Source organism: Cyphomyrmex costatus, unplaced genomic scaffold (assembly GCF_001594065.2).
Source record: "Cyphomyrmex costatus isolate MS0001 unplaced genomic scaffold, Ccosl1.0 scaffold147, whole genome shotgun sequence".
Classification (NCBI taxonomy): Eukaryota; Metazoa; Arthropoda; class Insecta; order Hymenoptera; family Formicidae; genus Cyphomyrmex; species Cyphomyrmex costatus.
The window spans coordinates 399,586-419,465 of record NW_017275468.1 but is presented as its reverse complement, the minus strand read 5'-3'; the positions used below and the strand labels follow the sequence as shown (position 1 = coordinate 419,465).

The window sequence follows — 19,880 nt, the reverse complement described above, 5'->3', positions numbered from 1 at the left end:
GGAAATCGGCGGCGATTCGAAAATCGGCCAAAAGTTACGTACACTTTACGTATGTTCACTGGCAACTTTAATAATTAATAATCAGTTACTTTTCGTGATAATATATTATTACAATTTGACTCGTGATAGTACTGCGATAGTTTTAAATATACGGTATATCGGTCAGCAGTCGGTAGTATTTAAAATAATAGTTTTATTTAATATGTATGTTAAAAAGTTGTAACGAAATACGGCGCAAAAGAAGGGTGGTGAGGGTGGGAGGAGGGGGAGGGGAAGGGGCGAGTGGAGGAGGTCCGGTGGGCCGAAGATGGTAGAGGCGCGAGTGAAAGGTGAGAGAGGATGTTAAAAAGTTGTAACAACGAAAGATAGTGAAATACGGCGAAACAGAGTGGTGGTGGAGGTGGGAGGTAGGGGGAGGGGGAGTGGCGAGTGGAGGAGGTCCGGTGGGTTAAAGATGGTAGAGGTGCGAGTGGAAGGTGAGAGAGGATGTCAGAAAGTTGTAATAATGAGAAAGTGTGAATTACGGCGAAAGAGAGGGATGGCGGGAGTGGGTGGTGGCGGGAGGGGAGGGGCGAGTGGCGGAGGTCCTGTAGCCCGAAGATGGTGGAGGTGCGAGTGAAAGTGAGAGAGGATGTTGGAAAGTTTAAATGGCGGTTTGAAAAATTTTGAATGTGGACAGAGAAGAAGAAGAAGAAGGAGATGTTTCTTAATTTTTCATTAAAATCACCACTTTTCGACCGCTTATATCTCCAGAACGGCTTGACCGATTTAAAATTTTTTTGTCTCAAATTACTCGTGGTGATGCCGCCTTTCAGGACATATAACGTTTGATTCAAAATTTTTTATATTTTAATAGTTATGCACCTCCCAAAAATGGACTTTGATGGCTCGGGATAAGAGACTTGTAGCGTCTCGCAGTTTTTGAACATGACGCTACCGCGTCTCCTGATTTGCTTCTTCCTCGCGTAATCTTGGTCTATGTTGAAGTTCAGCGTTTAGAACGGATCTAATGTCCCACTGAGAATGGGGCGGACAGAATGGCTAATGCAGAGACGATAATCCGCACTGGTGTGCCTCCCTACGGTCTGTAAGTCCGTTCCCTTTTGCGGATTGCCATGAGAATTTCCTTAGTTCTCACACGCGGGCACGAATAAATTTCCGTCGTAAAGAAAATGTCAGCGTGATTTATTTTATTTTGCGTTGAACGAAAAATTGTAAAGTGCTCTAAAGAAAATATGTCACGGAATATGTACGACATTGGGCACAACGTTAAAAATATAATAAACGAGATATTTATACTATTGCTTCTGTCAAAAAATATTACACAACTTTTAAAGCAAAATATGGTATTTCTTTATAAATCCATGATATGTACCGAATATGGATATTAATAGCAAACGCATTACTATATTTCACATCAATTTAGATACTGTAAATACAGGTAATTTACATGTTTAAATAATTAGTTCAGGTAAAATGTCGTAAAAGGTTTAAGACAATTTTATATTTAACAATTTACAAAACTTTTTAGACTCAACAGTCTAATCTACAGGCTAGAATTATTTTTATCTAAGAAATATATTTTTATCTAAAAACCACACAATTAGGTTACCACAATGGCCATTCTTTATAGGCAGAATCCCCTCGAGCTTTAGATCTCACGATTTACTGAACCTACTAAGTAAACAAGCTATTTTTCTTCAGAAATTTTGTGGAGTTTTTTTTCCTCGACGGTTACCGACATATATGATATTGGTTGTAAAGATGAAGAAAAATGGTGACGATAATTATTTTTGCCGCAGTAATGAATTCTCTCGGCCTGTTAACACGATACGTTCATGTAGCGGGTTAAACGGGTCTCCCACTACAGAGAAAAATGGGATGGCTTTGTTAGGCGATTGAGAGCTTTAACGACGTAACCAGTGTAACCCAATTTGCAAATGTGCGAAAACACATTAAAAAGATAAATTAAGGACTATTAGAACGTATAAACGAAATTGTCTTAGCTTTTATCTGATCCTTTTTTTCTTCAATTTTTACAAACATTATAAAATTTCTCATAAAATGATTTTTTCTGCACTTTTTCTTTTCCATTTAATCCATATTCGATATTTGAGAAAATAAAGAAATCAAAATTCTTAGTTAATATTCTCCATATTATAAAATTCTTAATAGTGTTTGTAAATTAAGAACCTTCCTAAGTATCTAATAAGATTGTAGGGAAATAAATTAAAAAAACTTCAGCACAAACGACAAAAGTAAGTAATTGCGAATATCGATTTCTTACACGACTTTTTCCTCATGTCCTAAATTTTAATTGAATTACACTTCTGTAAAGCAATTTTAAGATCAAAGCGACACCACTTCCGTTTTCGCCGTCAAGAGTGGCGGAAAATAGAAGGAAACGCAGGAGTTGATGAAGTGAAGGCGAGCGGTTTCACGGCTTTCTAGAGCGTTATATCGCGATTAATTCATAAATTTCATTACATATTCAAAACGTCGTTTTTATCCCATTTGAAATACCACAATTTTAAATAAACGTCACGTGTAGTTACACGGTACAGTTACGCGCTGTAACTTATCCAATTTTAATTGTAGGAAAATATTTTACGACAGTGCTCGTACATTACGGTCAAATTATCTCGCGAAGAAAAGATGAAAGGATTTTATAGTTATGATCATAATGCATTTATGTGACCTGTTTAAACTGAAAATTGTAAGGAAAAGGTGAAGAAAGTAAAAACGTTCATTTTATTCTTTTATGCAAGTATATGTATTTGGAAAAAATTTTGTATTTAAATTTTAAATAATAAAAATATGACCATATTTTTCTTAAAGTTAAAGCATTTTTATAAATATGAATTATGATAATGTAGAACAAAATATTTTTAAAGTTATTTTAAAAGAAACGATACACTGATTCAGTCATTTCCATTCATAATTATATATATAAGTATATATATTTATATATACACATATATATTTATAAAGAAAATTGAACAGGGCCCAAATCTAGGGTGAAATACTTTGTTTTTGACTATTGAATAAATTACTTACACATTTTGTGTCGGCTCTTAAAGGTTCCTAATTTTGTTTTTATTAATATAATTTAGAATGTAATGACTTTACCTGCAGTTTCCACCAATGGAGAAGTTGAAATTTACAGACAATAACCGACAATTTTGTTCAATGCATACTTTCGAATTTTCACAGATCATCCAGAGATTCGACGAATTTCAGTTATAAAAACACAACAGTGTTTGAGCTCTCCGATAAAAGTTCCATTTGCGAAATAATATATTTTTTTTCTGACTCTCTGGTTCTCTCTTGTTCTCTTTCACGGTGTACGTGTATGTCGAAGCGAAATTATATATTCCCGAGAAAAGTGAGGTATCGCAAGAGGAGTGGTTCATATTCCACACGATACTCTCCAGCTTTTACCGGCATGGAAAATACAATTTTCACAGATGCTTTCCGTGATAAAGTAACGGAGCATACATGGGGATTTTCATTTTTCATTGAATTTTCACGCACTTGAATATTTCTCTGATTTGTCGCAAGTTCCTTTCATCGCCTTTGAGAGTGGAAAATATAAGACGTGTGTTGTCAAGGTATTATTATGTTCTCTCTATCATGTTGCAAGAAATTTTCCGTTGCGTTATCATCTGCTATCGTGATTTTATTTTGAATATACCGTACAAGTATAAATGAAGAAATAACACATACTCATCATTTATATCGCTGTTATATAATTATTTATCGCTGATTATTAGATCAGAAGTTTGTGCCCGATTTATTATTAATTTTGAATGATAAATTATTAACTGATATATTCAAAGACTACATTCTACAGAATGTGTTTATGCAATCTTGTGATTTCGCTTTGTGTTACATGTCTTCGCTAAATACAATATCGTAGCGTAGAAAATGAGTCGTGATCATCTCACGATAGAAATCTCCTACGATGTCGTATAAATGGAAATGACATTCGATTACGAGTTCCTTTACTTTTTTGCTCGTGCCGTTACTATGTATGTTAAGAAGAGTTTAATCAAAATCAAAATGGCTAAGAAAACAGCTTAACTTATTGCTTGAGCGACGTCTTTCAGTCGCGTCGAAATTTTCTATTGATAGATCAGTCCCTTTCCATTTTTACGTCCATGTTGTCTACAAATGATGCTGCATTTATAGCGATTCCAATATTAATACAAATGTAATATGCTATAGTAATAATTTACTATGCTATAGTATTAATATACCTATAGTATTAATCTAAAGGTGTAAGTATGTTTTAGTGAAAATAGACGGGTTAAACCAGATCAACATAACGTCGGTATAATTCAGCGCCGCAGGGAAATTAGAAATTTGCACACTACGATGAGGACTAATAGGATAACTCTAGAACGAGTAAAGCAGAATATTTAATCATGTAATGTGGGGAACGATGAAGCGCTAGATTATGCATATCGATTACTTTACCACAAAGCGTTGTTGCTCGCGTGAGTTGCTCTTTGACACGAGAAGTAAAATAGAAGTTTAATTTTCTCAAGCGTACAAACCGCTGGACCATCATTAATATGCAAAGATTTGTGTCATCTATTTCCCTCAATAGCTATAAGATCCAATGCAATGTGCACTGCAGTAAATGCTTAATTCTTTCTACTTCCACTTACCGCCGGCCATTTCCCACAGTTCTTTCGTTCTCTTCTTTTCGGTTGGAGATTTTTCCGACCCTTGCAGTGACTCCCTTTTCTTTGGACCCGCTTTTACTCTCAACTGAGCACTTTTGCACCTAATTGGCCTGCTGAAGGAGATTCGATGACGCAAAGCGCTCTTCTTCGATCTGCCGTTCCTTTACGATGCGTTATCTTTGCCATCCGTTATCGCTCTTAAGGTGACACCACACTATCAATAATACTGTCAGTATTAACAAATACTGTCAATATTACTGATCGTATGTGGTTAATATTCTTGGATTGACGTAGAGTATTGAGAGTGTCTGGATGTTGATTTTCAAACATTAGTATCATTTTTATCACGACTTATGTCACAGTATGTTACAGTGCAATAGGCAATATATAATACGTAAAATTAAAGTAAAATATGTATATTATCGATAATACTGATCGTGTAAGTTAGAAAAAAATACTAAAAATATTAATGTATACTGTCAGTATTATCGTGTAGGATCATTTTTAAGGATGTATTCCTATGCTGGATGTTACATTTCCCGATCATCGATATACGTCTCTCTTGTTAAACTAGATAACAATTTTTGTCTGGCATGCTTGTCACCCCTTTTACGAGTAGAAAGATGTGACAAATCGTTTAAAACCGATAATAAATGGTATCGTGCCGAAACATATATGTTTTTGTTAATACGATTAATATGTATTTTTACCTTTATATATGTTTTTGTTAACACGATTAATATGTATTTTTACCTTTTTTTGATATACAAATATAAATTCAAAGTTATTCAAAGAAAAAAAATAATACGGATGTAAATTGTTTTATTTAATAAATATTTATATATGAAAAATTTCTTTTATGTAATAAATGAGGAGCAGTTTTTCAAATTGCGCGTTTTATCTAAATTTATAATTTTCAAAAAATAAAAGGAAATAGGAGAGAGTCATAAGAAAACTACGCATTTTAGAGAAAATGACAATATGCCAATCAATAGGATATCAAATGTTATGTGCTTCTTCTGCACTTACATGCATTAATTATTAACAGACATATAGTGGAGAATGAAATAAAAGTATTTCAGTAATACGAGAAGTGATTATTATAACCTGCGCAGTTCGATATTTCACAGAAAAGAAGAGTCCACTGATTTACCAAGGATATCACGCGAAATATTATCGCCCTGATGAGCGCGTCTGGAATAAAATCATGAAATTCTGAGGCTAGTCTCCGATTTAATGAAGGTGTGTAACGCAGCATGAAATTATTTCTGAGCGAATTGTTAATCGAATGCGCCGACGCTGACAGCAGTTCCGGACATTTTTCAATTTTAAGATTAACCCTTACATGGCGGATGAATTTTCAATGATGAATAAGATTTTACATTGAAATATTTGAAGCATTTTCTTTACTGTTTAAATAAGCATCATTATAGTAAGGAATATTATAATATTTAAACTAAATACCGATGAGAATAAGCCATTTACTGTCAAGCTGGATCTTGGATGCTTCTAATATAAATAAATAACTCAATAGGCTACGAGTCTAAGCTAAGATGTAAGTTGCTTTAATATAAATAATAAATAAAGTACAAAATCAAACGTTTCTACCCTTATCGAGTCATCATCAGTGTATATAAAATTTAAACGTAGATACAGTTAAAATCTTAATTCAGTGTACGAATATATATTCTCACATGGAAGAAAAACCTGTAAAGGTATAAATCTATATTTCAATTTAATGTTTAACTTTTTTAACTTTATTCATTTTTCTTTTTTCTTCCATTCTATTTTCAAAAATAGACGGAAGTAAAAAACATTTTTATTTATTTTTTAAAATAATTATTTTAAATGTGAAATTATTTATATGTTAATGAGTAAAAAAATTAATTAACCTTATTTATATTAACACATACCTATTCTATTTAGAACCGGTAAAAAATAAAGAGACATTCTCAACTAAATGGTGGTATTAAAAATAAGGATAAGAGAGAGTTTCCTCTCACTCTCCTAGCTCATCATGCGAAGGTGATGATCGTTATGATTAGTTTAAAAGAAAAACTAGATCTCGAAGGAAGGAGAATCTTGTAAAGGAAAGGAAGGCAAATTCTAATATAATTTTTGTGTGAATTTATATACTACATATGTAGATCCTTAAATGCGCGTCGAAATTTTTTTTTCAGACTTAGAATGCAAACTAATAAACTACCGCAGTACTATCACAAGTTACATTGACTAACAATCTAACAATTTTTTATGCTCATTTTATATATATATATATATATATATATAATAATTTAAATGCGAAAAAATTAAAGTTTGTGCAATATTCCTTATCGCGCTATGCTTAATAATTTCTACAGGTAGGTAACTTTTACTGCATAAAATAATAGATAGGACTCGTGTTAAGAGATTGTTGATAATATAGAGATTTATTGCTTAGATTTATTCATATTTAGGATGTTTACTTCAACTTCTTGTGTGTAATTAATACTGACGGACATAAATCAAGAAGTTTGTACACTGGATGTCCTCAAGAATGATTGTGACAATTAATAAACTACACGTACACAAATGTATATGTTTTCCAATGATTAAAAAAATTATATAGAAAAAAATAAATAAAATAAATAGAATATCAAGTATCTTTGAATATTTTTTTAATTTTGTATTTTATTAAGAAATTTTCGAAGACATTTGATATTTTTTGTCACGCTTTGTTTATTTTTCATATACATAACTTTCTTAAGCATCATGCATATCTGTGTACATTTGGTTTAGACGATTATCATAAATATTATATAATGATGATGAAAAATAAAATATAATAATCAATTTATTTTGCAGACTCATAATGTTATTGAAAAATGTTCGATCATAAAAGAACGCATGTAACAAATTAAATGATAATTGCGGCAATAATATATATAATACACAATCGTTACATAATTATATTTTTTGTAAAGTAAAAATATTTATAAAATAGTAACTAAGAACTAAAAATACCAAATGTACGCAAACATTCGTACATTTGATCTCGTACAATGTTTAATTAACGGTGAATCAAAAATACATAAGCATCACGTACTCTTAATTATATTTCTTTTTCTCAGAAAATGAAAGTTTGAAATTATCTGGACTGAAAATCGTACACGTACGATAATCGTACGAAAATGCATACTGTTCGCGCCTATATCCTCATTTCTCGCAGAATATCTTAAAAAAGTTTGTCGTTCCAGGCTTACTGAGACTCTTTGAGAATTCTAATAAAGCTATGGATAATGTTGGCTTATTGTTAGTGTCTCTTGAAATCTCCTAGTTAATAATACATTGGTCTTTGTTGCGGTTGCTGTAGGTGTATGACTTGAAGAACGCACTATATGCATCGTTATGAAATAAACATAAGCGTTGCTGTTTCTAAGGATTTAAGAGCTTTGATCAATAAAAAGAATAAGCGACTTAAGGCCGATTGTTCCATCTTTTGGTAAAATTTACTTGTTAGGTAAGTAGCAAGATTACCCAATCACGTGCGCGGATTGCCTGATTTATCTAACAGGTAAACTTTATCGAAAGATGGAACAATCGGTCCTTATGAAGGGAGATTATACGTGAATATTATTACATCGCGTCACCTATTTATACGTTATTATTGTTGCTTTAGTAATTTTTTAATTATTTACACGTAATATAAGTACATTAATGACAATAAATTTTTAAAAATAATGAAGCATCATTAAAATTCTAATTATTGTGTCTCCCATTAATTTAATTATATTCAGGAATTTATGAGTACTATGTGTGTAAGTGTGTGTTTGTGTATAAATGAAAAAATTTATTGCGGGTTGGCTTAATATAGGTACTTAATGATTTTAATAATATAAATTGTAAAGCACAGAGATAAATTCGTGTTTTCGTAAAAATCGTGTTTATTATTATCTCAATAATAAATTGTAACATCAATAATATTTCCATAAGATCAATAATTCGCATTCACCGAATATGGAAATGTTATTGATTTTACGTCGAGGGATATTTTATAATGGGATGAAATTTTGCGATATTATATTCAAGATCAGATTTTGTTATTCTTAAATATGCATTCCAAATAAACATTACCTTGCATAGCAATTACAAAATTAATATTATAAGAAAGTAGAATATATTTATAATCATCAATTAGTAATTTAAAATCCAATTTTATTTAAGGAAAGATTATATATATTTTTAAACCATTTTTAATTATAAATTTAATATAAGTTTTATTTTTTGTAACACATGTATCAGAATAAAATTGTAGTTTCTTTAATCTACAAAATCTTATTGTTAGAACAAAATCGATATCTTTAAAATATTAAGAAAGTAATATAATAAGTAATTTGTGAGATTTCAGCGAATTAAGATTTTCAGATAAAACTTTAATGTTCACTTCACTGAAAAACAGATTCTAAAAGTTGTAAGTTTTAATATATTAACATATCTAATGATTCAATTTTTGTACTCACACGCATTTTGAATTGATTTACGTATCAGATTTGATATATAACACAGGCCGACAAAGAGAATTTAAAGGGGGGGAAGAGGTCTTGTGCGACGGTCAGTGTAATTATACCGGAACGATTGTTCCATTCCATTGTAATACACGAATTTATATCAAAGATCGTTTGTTATTCTGACTAATTGGAGTGTGTTATACTTGTCGATTATCAAATGGTTGTGGAAATTTAAATTATGATAGTACTGTTTATAATTTTTAATTTATATAGTCACGTTGTACTTAGCTATAGAATAGACAGCTTAATTGATTATAATATTTCTCAATGAATCTCATAAAATAAAATAGAAACAAAAATTATCGAAAATATAATTGTTTTGTTTTAAAGATTTTCATCAGTGATTCCCCAATAAACACATGATGGTATATTATACGTTGAAATCAAGTATTTACCGTAGGTCTAAACGTAGTATCTAATTGCTAGGCAAATTTTAAAAATTCTGTCGTTAGGTTTATTGCCTATGATAATGTGATTTACAATTAGACTGGAGTCTCATGAGACATATTTACCGCGTATGGCGTAACCACGTAATCAATCAATAATCAGTAAAACGCGAAACCACAACAGCAAATTGCTTCCGATTGGTTACGCAGTTACGCGATACGTGGCAAATACGCCTCATGGGTCTTCAGCCTTAGAGTTAAATGATAATTATGCATGTGTAATATATGAATCTTCTCAAATAGATGTCACCAGTATGGCGAGAGAGAGAAATGATTAACTGCTTCGACTTTATACACTTTCCGCGCTGTAGCAGAGAGAAGTGCAGAGGTTTATAAACATTTCATGTTCGTTTTTCGTGCAGCACATTATTTCATATCTCGTGCAATTTTCTTCGCAAAACATTATTCACGTAAGTATAATATTTCCAATATTTAAAAAAAGCTTTATTATTTGTAGACATACATGTACGCGTAACGTACAGAAATGAGTTTTCGCGAATTTTCTATCGCTCTGAAGCTATTTAAGTTATTTCTGCGATCGTGAATAAATATTGGAAAGTTGATTTCTTTATTGCAAACTTTTCTCGCTTTAGAAAGCTTTTGTAGAAATTTACTACTCCGCGACTTTGTTATGAAATATTTCACACATGATATATTTTTTGCATGATTCTTTGAAAATTTTGGATATACCATAAAATGTTTAAAAATAATTAAAATAAATCTGCCATATTCTCCACCTTTTTCTTTTTATTATACGCGATACGTATAAAGTATTGTATACAAACTTTCAAGATAAAAATGTGGTAAATATTATAAATAAATCTTAAAATGTTGGAAACTTGAAATTATTACATCATAATTGATTTCAAGAAAAAACTCCGTTTTATTTTATTAATGTAATAAATAATCTCCTCACACAAAATATCTTGGCAAAATTCCTCGATCTTGCAAATATTACCTCAAAAGTTTTTTATTTTTTTTCTAGAATCTGGATAAAAGATCATATGAGAAACTTTTTGAAGATGCCTGGGTGTCAGCTGGCCATTGTCTGCTAAATCGAATTTCCGTCAGAGATTTTGCGAGATATAACCGGAGAGTTAAATCCTCGGAAAGAATAACTAGATAATGACGAGCCGAGTTTCATATCTTCGTCAATCTGACGATAGAAGGGCAGTTAATTTCCTTCATCATTGTCATTAATCGATTTATTCTCTACTCGTTGCTCATTTATCACAGTTGCCTTACCATTGTTCTCTATCGATATGTGTTTTATCGATAGAATTATCAACGATATTGTCATTAATATTTTGCATCACAATATAAGCCGATCAATGCAAAGATTGACGGTATCGCCATTTAATCGCCGAGAATTATTTGAGAAGTACGTACCTATATTTTTAATGCTTTTTTTTACCTTTTTAAACAGATAAGTTTGTACTAATTTTGATTACGTTATATACATGTGTAGCATAAAATTTATTGAAAATATTATATATGATGCAAATTGATTATCTTCGCCTGGTTAATTAAATGGTGCCAACATATGTATATTGACAATTTTCTCTGCACTTACCATAATGAAAGAAGATAATGAAACTTAAGATTATGAAATATTAATCCAGAAAAGTTGAGTTTTGCAAAGTTCTACGCGTACTTCACGATAATTGCGTTAGATGAGAACTATTACACAAAAAGCTATTGCGTTACTTTTTAAACGTACCAGACCTTTTTATTAAATTAGATGTTCCATTAAATCATATGTTTTAGTTTGTTAGAGTAATGAATGTTTAATAACGTAAACTGATTATAAGATTGACGGATAAGTCCCTTCAAATTAAGCATTTCTTTATAGTGCTTTCAAGTATCGGTGTTTGATCATGTGCTTACGCATTTAAAGGGCATATACGTTTGGAGGCTCAAAGAAAAGGCATTATTCATGAATTTTTATTAGAACCAAAAGACAAATTATAAAAATGGGACTTTTTGCATAATAAAGTACACCTTTTGTAATTCTCATACAAATTTTATTAAAGTAATTTTGTTGGAAAATCCCCCCCCCCCCCCCTTTTTTTTCCCCCCCCCCCCCCACTTCACTGTCGTGTAGTCAGCCGTGCACGCCACTCGTTGATTTCGCGGTTACAATAATTTCTCCTTGCCCGTTTATGTGAAACACAAAAATCAAACGGCATCTTAAAGACGATTAAATTTCCTTATTGTTGACGTATTCGATTGTTAAAATTCGAATTTTAAACAAAATGGCGGCTTTAAAGTTAGAGTGCCGGTTTTCGATAAAAAATTTTATTTGTTTGTTTAAATAAAAAAAGAAATAGAAAGAATTAGAATATTAAAAATCGGATACGACAACGACAAGCGTATTTTATAAGCTTTCAGTAAGAAAAAGGCAAATCGGTTGATCTGTTTTCAAGTTATCATTGTAACCGATTTTAAAAACACGGTTTTGAGAAAAACGCGTTTAAAGTTTTCGAACAACTTTACTCTATTGTAAAACTGAATTTATTCAACTTACACGTCATCGTCAATTCCTGAGCCATACAGGGAACCTTCCTGCTCAAGATTTGCCTCCATTTGATGACTTTTAGCGAGACGGCTACTTATAGGCTTCCCGCGTATAAGGGTCCAACCCTTCTACCGACGACGCGCCGCTTCAGAAAAGGCAAGTGCACGCCTGTGCACAAAACGCGTTGTAACTTTTTTATTGGAATTTTAAAACGGAATTTTAAAACGGTTTTAGGATAATATTCTTGATGGTTCAAATTGTTGTAAAATGCATTTTAAAAAATCGATTTTTTGACAAACGTATATATCCCCTTAACTATAGTACAGATGAGATTGCATCATATATACTGCACCATCCAGATCTCGAGCACTTGTTCGTGTTCCATCAACGTAAAACAATTCTCATTTCGATCCTCAGTCCGCGAAGTCAACTCTGATACGCATACGAATTAATAGATTTTATTGTAACATAATTAAATTGTGTTATTTAATGGCTTGATGCATCAAATAATTTTCACTTACGACTAATTCCGGATTAAATAGCATTAATAATTATAACGAAATTATTTTACATATACGATAGCACATTCATATATTAGAATATTTAAATAAAACAACATTATTGATGTGATTACTGAACGTCACTGAAAGCGTAAGAAGTTAAAGGAAAAAGATAAATCAGATAAAAACATCAGAAATAGTTGCTTTATTAAAACAATTGTTGAATGTAACTTAAAGTAACATAACCCCTTTCCTCTTTTATTGTAGATCCTGCTTTTATTAAAAATCCAAAGTGCTACTTTCATAGCAAATGACGTTCTACACATTTCAGGAGCTTAAATATGATTCCTCCCTCCCTCCCTCCCTTCCTCCCCCCTCTCTCTCTCCCTCTCCCTCTCCCCCTCTCTCTTATGCTCTCTCCTGCCCCTTTCTCTCTTTTCCTCGATTACCATTTTACATACTGTGTAAATGTCACATCATAATAAACCTTGTTAGCTTGTTAAATCCTATGTATTAATTTCTCTAATTCCTTTATATTCACAGGAGCACATATACCCTACTATAATCCAGACTCATCAACTTGCGGAGAAGAGTTATTTTATATTAATGAAATGTGATTATTTTGAGGTGACTCAATCATATTTATCCGCAAATCTTGTTTAATTTTATTAAATATATTATATAATTTTTATTACGATACATGTGTATTATAGATTGAATAATATAATGGTAATTGTTGAGTTTAGGGATCACACCTCCGATTTTGATAAAATTAGTCTCATTCGACTCGTTTTTGCACGAAATAAACGAAAAAGATATCGTGTTATTTTTTATATAATATAATAAATAAATGAATAAAAAAATAATCTCATAATAATTTCATAGATCTATCTAAAAGTAAAGATAAATGTAAATAATAATATACAAATAAAAATATAAATAATAATGTGCTTGATGAACTTTGTTAAACGTTTTATATAATAGCAATTCCAGCAAATTTTAATTTGACTATAAATAAGATTAGTAAAAGATTTGTTTTAAAAATTTATTTAGTAGAAAGATTATTTGTTTTTCGTTCTTGTATGTGTAAATAAAACATATATACGTAAAACATACTTGCCATCGCTTTATGTCGTCTGGTTGATGCAAATGAGTGTTTATAATAAGTAAAAACAGAACTTGCTGTTTTTTGGTTGTTTTACATAATGAGCTGCAGTTTCAATGTGTATAGTATTGTTGGTATTTTCGCATTATGTAGGAGGAGAGAAATTCCGTGTTGTTTTTACGCACGGACTACTAGCACGTGAAAAACGTTCTCCGCATACCTCACATTTCGTGAAACGACGCCCTTAATTTCAAAAGTGAATCTTTTATCGCGCTTGAATACAAGCAGTGTAATGATGTCTCAATGATCGCGGAATACTTCTCAATTATCGCATTAAAAAATTTCATGTTATATTTATAAATAATCGCAAGATCCAGTCGGAATTCATTTTATTTAATAAATGCTTACTATTTTCAAAAATTTATAATAAAGGTAAAAAAAATGTTTGAGGTGAGAAACATATTTAAATAAAGCAAACGTTTTTACTTCAACAATAAATTAAAAACTATAATAAAATTGTGTATTTACGTCACAAATAAGGAAAACTCATAATTATGCTATTACTAACGTAAGAATTATCAATAAAATGCATTACGAGATGCTTCTTTTTTTATTCGTATTGTTACTCATGATTACTCTCTGGCGCGCTTCCTTGATTGAAATAAAGCGCACTGCAGTGATGAGAAAATTTAACGTGTATTAAGATGTTTTGCTCGATATTATAAGTTATAAAATCTACTATATAATTAAACAGAGGTAATTATAAGATTTAAGGAATATGCCTTTGTGTTCGATTATTTAACTCACAATCTCTTTTTGTAGTTTAAAAATTTATCTTAGATGTAAAATTTGATAATTTTTAAAAAAATAACTGCTTTACAATATATATTAATTTTATTTTGGGCAAAAAAATTATATAAGGAAAGACCAATAAATACATTGCAATAATATAACGATATCATAGTTTAGTAATTAAATGTAATAGTTTTGTGATTCTTATGGTATTATATATGTGTGTGTAGATATACATACTGTGCAAAAAAATTCATTAATTGCTCGGAAATTAAATTGCATAGAAAGCATTCAATACGCTCGCGGATTGTATCTTGTTGTTAATTAATCCGTTTATTATTATTACAGGCATAATGTTTTGCTCTTTATTTACGTTTAATTATCGCGTCTATAATTTATATCAATTTATTTCCTTCTTTGGTTACAATTCTTTATTTCGTTTTTTCTCAGCCTTGCTTCTTTTTAAGTTATTACTTGCTAGCCACTTGCCTCACGCGCTTGCTTGAGAATCAGTTCTCTAATTCTTTAGCACACGGCAGTAGAATTCTTTTCATCGTAGAAAAGTTAAACTTTGCTTAACTTGCCTCAATATCTTGGTCATGTTCGTTTTATCCCGCAAGTGAAGACGTAGCAAGTCGGCCGGATAAACCTCTTCGAAACTGTGCTAAAGGGACCTCTCCATCCATTTTTACGATCATCTCGCATCCAGCTACGCGAGAGCACAAGAAAGTAGCGTTATGAGCGTGATGAATTTCCCTCTTTTGCCTTAAACTTTCTTCGCACAAGCGCGTTTATCAACTAGTGCGTCAGTGCTTTTTTACATCGATGGGAGACTGCTTCCGGTATCGCCAGTCTCGAATTTACAGTGCCGTGGAATTAGACAGATATATCATGCTTCAGCTTGAGCACCCAGGAATAGCCCATCAATCGATATAATGATTAGCATCTTTATTTCAAAGTTATTCCTGAATGTTAAGGAAACTATTTCTACATATATCTTCTCCTTTATATATATTTACTATTTGGCATAATACAACGAAGTTCTTTGGTCATTTTTTTATACTATTTCTAAATTATTACATATTTATATAGAAAGCAATTTTATATAAAAGTCTTCCATTTACGTGCTTATTTAAGAATTATCGAATTATTTTGGAAATTTTATATATTCATACAAAAAGGAAACAACTTCTCACAAAAAATTCAATTTACATATTATTTGAATAACACTAATTTAATAATTAGTATTATGATATAACGAGTCGGGCACAAATACAAATTTATATACTAAAATACAATTTAATATGAAATATTATGCTTAATAAATAATTCGCGTGCTCTATTAAAAAAATAATAAAGAAATAAGATACAATAAATAAAGGCTCAATTAGATTAAGGTTTATAAGATAAATGAAGTTATAAACCGCACAAGGTACTGGTTACTAAATTTTTTATCTTTTGTTATGAGATGATAAAAGCTCGAATTTTTATTAACTGAATATATTAAAATACATCTAAGTAACAAATGGTTCTACTCTTATTACGTTATTCTCATTGTTATTACAAACGTTAAGGCTTTTAGTAAAGTATTCTCTTAAACATCTATATGTAAGCGGCTACCCGTAACCAATTTTAAATTCAAGAACTGCAATAAAAATAAGACAAATTTCGGTGTTATACATTAGTATTTTATTATAGTCAGAATTTTTACTTAGTTCATTAGTTTAGTTATAAAAAATTGTTAACATTTTGACCAACAGTTTACGTTTTACACGACGACAAATAATACATTGTGTATGAATGTATGTAACAATACAAAACACACCATATGGATTATAATTGAATCAATTATAATCGCTTAAAACAGGGTTGGTAAAAAACACATTTTAAACAGTTTAAAACATATTTTTAATCCATGTTTTTAATAAGTTTTAAACACTTTTTTTTTTTAGAAAAACTGCTTAAAGTATATTTAAAGCATTATATAGAAATAGGTTCAAAAAGAAGCATAATATTGTATTCTTAAAAAAAAAGCATTAGTCTTTGTCAACTCTAAAATAAAGTCCATTGTAACAGTCACGATACTACAAAGGACATCCATAAATTCAAGCACAATTCAACAAAAAGACAGATTGGCAAACGTGGCGACTTCGCAATGCAAACAGCGTTTAACGATATACTGTAAAAATATAAAAACACATATAGGTTATTGTAAGACCACAAAAAGATACATAGATTATTGTAAGAGCGTACAGTGAATATGTCTAGAACAATTTTTTCGTCGACTCAATTCAGTAATTAATATTAGAGTTAATTCAAATTTAATCTTTGTAATAATATATTAAAGATGACCCAATAAATCGAAATATTTATTTACTCACGTATATTTTATAATATATTTAGTTAACAAACATTTGAGTTTTTGTCATATTATATAACTGAAGATAAAAATATGGTAATTATTCAGAATTGACAACATATGTCAAGATCATCGGTGCTGCCATCCCTATTCTGAATAATTACCAAAAATTTAGCAATACCTTGCATGATATTTGTAGCCTTTTTTTTTAATAAAGAAAAGAGAATGCGAACAAATTTTGTATTTTAATTTTGTTTTTGCGGATATCAATGTTTTTAATTAAAATTACAGTTGTCATATTTCTCATATTTAGAAAATTTAATATTTATTTAATAAAATTCATTTTGTACATATATTTGCAGTTATATTACATATTTATATAACGAATAAAATTTTCCATGTGTAGTCTCGTCGAAAGTGATCGAGAAGACAAATAGCGGAATAGTTTGTAATTTCAACAATATAAAATTAAAAAAAAACATGACCACTCAGTTACGTTGAAGTAGTAGCCGCTAAAATTTTATTTTTTATGTCGAGTGGCATTTTTAATTGCTTGCAGTAGCCAGTTAAAGTTACTACGCATATTTTATCATCTAATTTGCTGCAGCAATCTTTTTTCAGTACACGCGTAAATGATCAAGCATTTAGACAATAATACAATACATGTAGACAAATGTGATTTTGTATCTGAAAGGTTTATTTGTGCGTGAAAAAGCATGCAGGCAATCAAGCTGTAGGCAATAATTTGTGCGTACAAACGAACTGTCAGCAAGGGTGATGTAGACAAACGATGTTGCAAATAATTGATTTGCAGACAAATTGAATTCTCCTGTCTCGTATAACCTAACAAAAATCTGTGTATTCCAGCAGTTTTATCGAAGGTATGGTAAATTTATTACTCGTAATATGATTTGAATATATATATATATATTTTTTTTTCTTTGAAGTATATTATTTTTCTAATATTACAAAACTTAAGAATGTCGTCATTTCTCAAAACATTATTAAAAAATCATATATTATTCTATTGTTATATTTAAATATCTGTGTAAAATTTGAGTACACAATTTTTTTGTTGATTTAAAAGTTATTTAATTTTTGGTCTCGATTCTTTTGTAAAATCTCGTTTTGTAATACTTATTTTGCAAATTTTACTAAAAAGTAACATTAAAAATTAAATCAAATTTTATATAATACTTTACTGACCAAACAATAATAAATATTTGTGCAGACAAATAAAAGTCTATACTTGTTTAAAAGTTACCTATGTGTAACGCAGAAAAACATAATTGTTTTGCTGCATGAATATTAAAAGCCAAATTACTTGTTTTTTTTTTTGCAGTTTTAGGAGTTTTCACACAGATTAATATTATATTATTTTTATACGCATTGATATACCATTTTGAAAGTGACATGTATTTTAAACAATATTAACATTATAGATACGTCTCTCTTAAAATCCATAAATATTTGTGAGAACGTTTCGCTTATAATAAAAATTATAAAAATTCTATTCCAAACCGAGAAATCGGATGACTTCTTTGCATAAAGGAGATAAAAACCCTCGCATTCAAGATTATGCAAAATGAAAGGAAAAGACGATTGCAAACAAATAGAGGAAGGAAGAGAGAAAGAGAGAAAGAAAGTGATAGAATGAGATCTATGTATACATTTGCTCGAATTTTACGATACAGTTACATCAATATGACAAAGCTACCATGGTATTATCAGTTCTATACTTCTCTCGATACGTCTTCTTACGCGACAACAGGGTAGTTTCTATTCTCCTCGATGCAATTTTGCGCCTCGTTGTACCGCGGCATTCAGCGACCATAATCCGATCTGTATTAGAGATAAAGGCATTGCTGTTGCATGGAGTAAATACGGACCAGCATACAAAATCCGCGGATTCGTTTTTCCAATACTTCCACTTGTATCTATCAGTGTCGGCTTTAAAGCATTCGCCACCGGGACGTGCAATTCGATATGCCGCAAAACAATTATCAGAAATTATGGGAGAGAATTTCAGGTTTTGTAATATTTTTGTCGATACATTAAAGTTAGATGAGGTGAATTATTCCTTTTGTTATTTTTACCGTTATAACAAGATATAGACAAATAAAAATAACCTTCTGCTATATTTTAAGATATTTAACTATACAATATCATCTAAGAGTATCAGTCAAATAATCAGCCAAAATAAACTAACATCAATCAAGATAAGCCAATCATTCAAGAAATTTTGATTATAAAAGTTATAATCTAGGACAATTAAGTGATTCCTTTGAGATATTCTATATAGAAATTCGTATATAGAAAGTCTAAAAAATACAGAAAAACAAAAAGTCTAAAAAAAGTGACTAAATATAGCGTTTTTGATTGACTCCATCCGTAATAGTCAACTCAATCAAAAATTGGCTGCTGCAACCAATTAAAAGTCTTATGTCATATTTTGTCATCTAAATTACTGCAGCAGCCAATATTTTCTTTTAGTGTAGTTTATAAACTTTAATTTAATGCTGATTTTGGCTACTTTGTAGCAAGATAGATGATTTTATCTTACTACACATTAAGTAAACAAAATCATCAAGTTACAGTTTACAAACTACGTATTGTTTTTACGTATTAGGTGCATGAATTAATTCTCGCTGTTGATCGAGAGAGGAAACAACGATTTTGACGTGAATAACAAAGAGCGCCCTGGTCAGCCGAAAAAATTTTAAGATGGAGAATTGAAGGCAGTACTTCAAGAAGATTCATATAAGACGCTCAAAGAGTTGTCGGAAACATTACATGTCAATGTTTCAACCGTTAGCAAACGTTTAAAAGCAATAGGAATGATCCAGAAGTTAGGAAATTGGATCCCACATGAATTGAGAGAGAGAGAGAGAGAGAGAGAGAGAGAGAGAGAGAGAGAGAGAG

General features: G+C 30.6%; 1 protein-coding gene across 1 annotated transcript in view; it reads right to left on the bottom strand.

Moving 5' to 3' along the window:
• The window catches only part of LOC108783304 (uncharacterized), a 55,348-nt gene that overhangs the window by 23,151 nt on the left and 12,317 nt on the right, over window positions 1-19,880 (bottom strand). The gene's annotated exons all lie outside the window — the stretch shown is intronic.